The sequence below is a fragment of the Martes martes genome, assembly GCF_963455335.1.
Source record: "Martes martes genome assembly, chromosome: 11".
NCBI lineage: Eukaryota > Metazoa > Chordata > Mammalia > Carnivora > Mustelidae > Martes > Martes martes.
In genome coordinates this window covers 31,629,299-31,636,819 of record NC_137899.1, presented here as the reverse complement: position 1 = coordinate 31,636,819, position 7,521 = coordinate 31,629,299, and positions in this window count along the sequence as shown.

The following is a 7,521-nucleotide window of genomic DNA, read 5'->3' as shown; positions in this document are numbered from 1 at the left end:
TCACTTTAAAGTCACTGACTGGGGTGCCTGGCTGGCTCAGTTGGAAGATCACGTGACTCTTGATCCTGGGGTCATGAGGTTTGAACCCCATGTTAGATGTAGAGATTACTTAAGAAATAAATAAATAAGTAAATAAAATTTAAAAATATAATTCACTAAGTTTTTGAACTTTGCTGTCTCCATTTAGTCAAAGCAAAGGATCACTTTTTTAAAAGGATTTTTTTATTTTTTGTTTTATTTTATTTTTTTATGAGGGAAAGAGAGAAGAGCACAAGCACTGGAAGGGCAGAGACAGAGAGAGAGAGAGAAGCAGACTCCCTGCTGAGTGTGGAGCCCCACCCAGGGCTTGATCCCAGGACCCTGAGATCATGATCTGAAATCAAGAGTTGGATGCTTAACCAGTTGAGCCACCCAGGCAGTCCAAAGCAAAGGAATCCATTTTTAAATAAACTATTTACAGTATGTGATAAAAGAATCTAAAATGTGTTAAACCAAATAGCTGATGACTAAATCCTATCGAATCAGCTTAGAAACGCTGTCATCATTATGCATTTATTAGTGAGTAAGTTCAATTTAACACTGTGTTAATGCAGCATTAGTCAATTCTTTCTTACCTGTGGAATCTACTTACTATCCTTTTATTTTCCTCTGTTTAATTATTTTTTGTTATTATAAGAATACCATAACTACCTTCTCTTAACTTTAAGAAAATAGAATGGAAAATAAATTGAAATCCTTCATTATATTATTTATTAATAATATATTAGTTCACTTCCCTCTGACTTGTCCTCATCATATATGCATGTATGTATGTGTGTATACACACACACACACACACACACACACATATATATATATATATATATCATAATTTAAAATGTGAAATTTTTGGAATACTACTCTCTCACTGAATACTATGAATAAATATTTTCACATCATAAGAATGGAAATAACAGCCATAATATTTGGTGGCAAGGTAATATGCTGTCATTAATCAGATCTCCCCAAATCTATTCAGCCACCACCCATCTTGGACTTTAAACCCAATTTCCATTTTCTTTGAATAAGAATGAATATTGTAAGGAAAATTACAGTAGTATATTTTCCCCATATTTCCAAAGGATGCATATAACAATTTTGGATTCACCTGGTAAAGAATATGAATATATCTATATTTCTGGTTTTACATTAGCAAGTTGCTTTCTGCAAAGGCTCTTTGATTATAGCCCCACCAACAATATGGAACTTCCTCTTCCTTTGACAAGCTAGTAAATGAAAAAATTGATAGTTCATGGTTGTTTTAATCATCGTTGTTTTGAATATTTCTACGAAATCCTTTGCTCCCATATTTTCACTATTTGTTACTGATTGCTATCTATCTTGTGAATGACTGCTTTATTAAGTCTCCTTGTTTACATAAGGAATACCTTTGCTAATTTGGGGGCACTTAAAGATCTCTGAGGTAAACAATTGTCCCAAATCATTATTTGACTATCTCAGTGACATTATCAGTCTCCATAAAAACGTGTATAGATTTCTCTTGTCCTAAAAACACAGAGTGGGATATAAATAATAATTACATTTCAATTTCAATCACTGGGAATTAATGATTATATACACAAATACAAACCACAGTTGTGAGTATAGTTCTTTACATTTGGTCTCATATTTTAATTTGTTTCAAATAAAGCAAGCTTCACCCAAAAGGGACACGAAATAAGCAGAAAAGTACACATATACTGTTTTATCCAACTTGAAGGTGAGTAGGGTTGTAGGAAGAAACACTGGTCAGTCGATGGTAAAGAATCTTCAATAGAAAATCACCCCCTGAGTTTCTGACAAGGAGCAGGGGTTGAGTTGAGCTCCCCTTTAAGAGACCTGTAAATGTGCTGTTTTAACTATGGGGTGCTGATTGCATTCTGGCATAGTTCAGAGAAGGGTGTGTTGGGTGGCAAGATAATCTGGAAGAAAAGTGAAGCATTTAGTCATCACTCTCTCTAAGTTGTTATTTTATCAGCATAACATGCAACAGCTTGTTTTACTAATATGTTATTAATGGTGTCATACAGGTTCCGCTGGTGTGTCATTCTGCACCCAAAAGGTACAGAGCATTTTATGTTCCTAAAGGTGAAGCATGAATAAAGATTTAGTTGGAAAGTAATTTCTGGTATGCAGGGTGTGGCCCTGAGCTGATCCCATACCCTGAAAGTCCTGGCTCATCCCCCTCCATTAAGCATATGAGGAAAATCCATTTATACACTTTCATTTATGGATTGTCTTGCTTCATTTAATAAAATGACTACATTTTTGTGCTGCTCAGGAATCACACTGATTACTTTACCCATTCAGATACCCAGACACAAATATTCTCAATAAAATTTCCTAGAAAAGTTACGTAAGTTCTGTGGGGATTTTTATGTTAGAAATCACTGCTTAATGTTCTTCCCTTCTAATAAAATAAAGCTACATGATTTAAAAAGTCTAAACAAATTCTGACCTAATATAGAACTTAACGAAAAAACATGTCTAGGAACATTCCTAACAAGATTTTCTGAAGTCTAATCAGATAATGTCTTACAAGCAAGTTTTCATTGAGATTTAACTAACTTACACAAATTCACACCTAATAGGTATTAGACGGATAGGAAAGTAAACCATCCAAGTGATTTGACTTGATGAGTCTTCCAAATTTCCTGGCAACTAGCATCCCTCTTTGAATGTAAAATTTCCACTATTTACTGAAATAGTTTCACAATCAAAAGCCTACTTTAAAAATGCATATACCTTTAAACTGGATGAAGTTTTAAGGCATTAAGATAATAGTTTATCAAAAACTAACACTGAGGAATAAATTTTTAAGTAGATTTATTGAGTATTTTATATAGCAAGGAAACCTCTCACTGTTAATCAGTATTAAAGTTATCCAATTTTTCCTAGGAGAAAGTTTCTGGATAGCAGGTCTCTTCCTTTTCTTCTCATTGATAACTCTTTATACGATTTTGTTATAATCTGGCAAATACCAGAACACCCATGATTCTTGTTTGGTATATTTAACAATGAATAACCTCAGTGCCTGCTTTGCAGAGCTTGTTTAGAAGAAAGGGCATACAGGTAATCAAATAATTTCAGTGACATTTTATTAAGTACCGAGATGCATATGATACTATGGAAGAAGCATGTAGAAGTCTTTCAGGAATACAGGAAACTTAGTGAAGAGTAAGGTTGGGCAAGAATGGGAGTGGTGGGGAAGCCAGCTGCAGACTGTAAGTAGTTTCAGGTGGAGATAGAAATAAAGCTATAATCACACAGACATGATGCATAATTAGAGGTAATCCAGTAATGCTGAAACGTAAAAATTGGACAGAGACACTTAGAGTGTGTGAAGCCAAATTCAAGGGCTAAATCACAGAGGGTCTTACACATCATTATGTCAGCATGGCCAAGTACTAGTGATAGTTACCAAGCAAAGGAACATGGTCTTATTTACATTTTAGAAACAACGCTCTGGGATAGTGTCAGAAGGTAATTTGAGGAGGTGTTTGGAGGGCAAAGAACAGAGGCTGGGAAACTAGAAAGGTGAAATGATCCACAAGAAAAAAGCAGGGGCCTGAATTATACAGATGATATTAGGGAAAGAAAATGAGAGGACAGATTTATAAAATATATGTAAAATATAATTCACAGAACTTAGTAGCCCATTGAGTGGCTACAGATGAGAGAGTTGGAAGAATCCCGGGTGATTGCCAAGTTCTCATTTTTACAGAAAATTGGATGGTGAAAACACCATCCAAAACAGGGCATGCTGAACTTGGAGTGACATGGTGCATGTAAGGTGTCCTAGGAACTCTGAGTACATACACATTAGGCAGTAGACTTCGTGAATCTGGATCTCAGGGTTCCTCAGTGTTAATATGTTTCTTTCCTCCACTGCACAGAATTAGAAGCCTTTTTCTGAGCTGGTTCTTGTTACCATTTTCCTGGCTGCCCTTCTCATCGTTTTGCAGTTGCTCTGTAAAATCTATGAGGATAGAAACAGTGTCTTATTCATGTTTCTTCCAACAATTAGCACAGTTTTGTGTTCTTTTTGGTGTTCAAAAAAACATTAAATTACTCCTTTCATTTGCTAGCCATTGAGGTTACAAAGATGAAAAGCAGGCACAGTCCCTGCCCTCAAATATCACACAGAAATACTGAACAAACAAGTAAACACATAATTACTACTCTTGATACCTGTAATATTGGAGGGGCTGCAAAGGCAAGGAAGAAGTAGCCACTGAGTTGATTTTACAGAAGGTAGGTGCAGGTGGGGATTTTTGAGTTGAATTTACTATGCAAGGCAGTATAGGTCTGCTGCCTCAAGTTGCCACGTTTACTACAAAATGTTAAAGCCTGAGTGACTAAGTTATCTCATTCCTCCATATGGAGGAATAACAGCTCAAAAAAGACAGAAGCTCATTCCCTGTCTCCCAAACAAACACATTAACAGCTGTAGCTGACAGTATGGTTCACGTCCACAATAACAGATATGGACCCCAGTTCCTTTAAATTTTGTTCTCGCATCCCTTAGGTCTTGTCCAACTCACAATAATCAAAGCACATTCACTAGTACCTTGTCCCCATGCTAACCCACATGGAGGGGGAAGATAGAAAGTAGAAGGCAGACAATTTTTTTTTTTTTTTTTGAAGACGTTACTCTGAAATGGTCCACTTAAATTCTATTGATAGTCTCTTGCAGAAATTTATTCTCAAGACCAAAATAAGATAAAAGAGAGGCAGAGAAACAGTTTTCTAGCTGGGCTTCTGTGTGTCATGCAGGTTCATGGGAGTTTTATTATCACCAGGAATGAAGGAAGAATCAATAATGGAGAGTTATATTACCTTCTCTGCCATAATCACTTAGTTTCATTATTATCATACCTGATAGAGCCATTGTTACCAGAAATTATGTCACATCTATGATCTCAAATTTTTCATCCTATTCTCTGGCCTAGTAATTTTATTATTTCAGTTCACGTGCTCTGGCACTGCCCACTCCAGTCCTGCAGATTATTCACGACCTTGAACTCACCATCTTTTTTTTTTTTTCTCACCATCAACCCTTCCTCTTTTTCATGTCCAGTTTAGAATTCTACGATCTATTGTGCGCCCGGGTGGCTTAGTGGGTTAAAGCCTCTGTCTTCAGCTCAGGTCATGATCTCAGGGTCCTGGGATCTAGTCCTGCATCGGGTTCTCTGCTCAGTGGGGAGCCTGCTTCCCCCTCTCTCTCTGCCTGCCTCTCTGCCCACTTATGATCTCTCTGTCAAATAAATAAATAAAATCTTTTAAAAAATAATTAAAAAATTTAAAAAATTCTATGATCTATTAGTATAATAACACTGAAGACAATCTTAGCACTCTTGTCTTCTTCTAATTGTATCACAATTACGTAACAAAAATCCAACTGAGCCTGAACCCAATTATCTACCTGTTCTGGGCCTACATCTTGGTTTTTAAGTGTTTCCAGAGAAAAATTAAGAAACTGAAATGATTGACTTCACTTTAGTTATCACAGATTTCATGCAAGCAAACGGTACCTGCCAGAGGGAGAACCAGCTATGGTCTTCATAAGCTTTTATATTCCTTGCTTCAAGATGAGTAAGTTATACTTCTCCCCTCAAACCTCTCGCCCCATCAAGAGCCCCACCATGAGCAATTTCAAGAGCTTCATTTAGAATAAAAATGACGTTTTCCAATCTTGAAGTCTTCCTTTCTTCACCCAACCTTGTCGCTGATGACCTCATACTTCAAATATGAATTCCTTCATCTTTTTGAAACCAAACCTGCAAGTCAAACTGCACCTGCAAAGGTCTTCCGATGAGAAAATGTCCCTCCATCTATCAAAGGGAAGTCTGGACCACGCATTTTTACTCTAGACTCCATCTCCTGCAAACTTCTCAAAAGATAGGGTCAAACATTTCCCAGAATCTTCAAAATCATCCTTTCCAAAAGCATATTACCATCAACATACTCTATTTGCTCTAGTACTTACCATAAGTCTTCCTTCCCATTAGGTCATTCTCCAGGTACTACTCAATTCTTCGGCTCTCATTTCCTAAAATCAAAAACAAAAAAACTCTTAAAAATTGTTTACACATCTTGACTCCATTTCACCGATTCTCCTTTGTTCTTTAACACAAGGCAGTGCAGCTTCAGTCTCTACAGCTCCACGGTGTCACAATCTCCAGTGACTTGCATACCAAACGGCGAAATTCAAGTGACATTATTTGGTCATCATCGTACTTGACTCTCGGAGGGACAGGAAACGGTTTGATTTTTTGCTCCTTTTTGAAATTCTCTTGTTTCTCATATCAAGCTCTTCGGATTTGCCTCCAATTTTCCAGGATGCCTATTTGCTGGCTTGATCTCCTTTTCTCAAATTACACATACCACAGTTTATCAAAGTGCCATCTTGACCTCCCAGCAGGTCTATTTATATTCTTTACCTGTGAGATGACTCTGTTCCCACAGATTGAAATAATAGTTACATGCTAGGAACTTAGAATTTTACTTTGCTGATGAAGATTTGACTTCAAAGAGCCAAATTTTTATAGCTAACTGACCCTTTGATATTTTGAGTGGAATATCTTAAGGGAAACTCAAAGTTAAGTTATCCAAAATACAACCCTTGATTAGGCCTCAATCTGATTCCTCCCTGTTCTTCCTCATCTTAGTAAATGGTGTTAGATATAGTCCCCTACTTACAATGTCTCCGAACTGAGTTATTTTTTCTTTCTTTTTTTTTTTTTTTTTGCCAATATTCACCTTCTCCCTTACTTCCCAGCATAAGGAGTTTTAATATCTACCTTTGTAATATACTTTGTATCTATACATTCTATTTTTGCTGCCTCTAGCTTAGTTCCTGCCATTTCCATCCCTCGTTTAGACTACATTTAACTACATTCAAACCGATATTGTATTTCTATGTCATTTTCCCTTCTCATTCATTCCCTATACAGAAATTAGAATATCCCTTGATATATAAATCAGATCATACTATCTCTAGGAACATTCAGTGACTTCCATCTGCACTTGGAATAAAGAGTAAAGTCCTTATTGTAACTCCAAGATTGTGTGATCTGTCTCATCCCATGCCATTCCCTCTCAATTACTGCACCAAGACACACTAGCTTGCCCTTAGTTCCTGGCACCACGTAGAGCCCCTCCTGCATGAGGGCTCATGGTTTCAGTTTCCTCTACATTTCTGTTTGCCTGGAAGGTTTGCCCCTAAATTCTGCATGACTACCTTTCTCTCGTCATTTAGTTACAAGTTCAATTAACAGTGAGCTCTTCCTTGACCATTGTATCAAATATAGGCCCTCAGATGCTCACAGATATTTTCTATCACAGAATTCAGTGACTTTCTATTTTAGCATCATATAAAACTATATAATTATCTGATTTTTTTCCCCTCTATTATTTGTTTGTGGTCTCCCATACTAGAATGTTAGCACCATGATTCTGGTGTTTGTTTGTTTGTTTGTT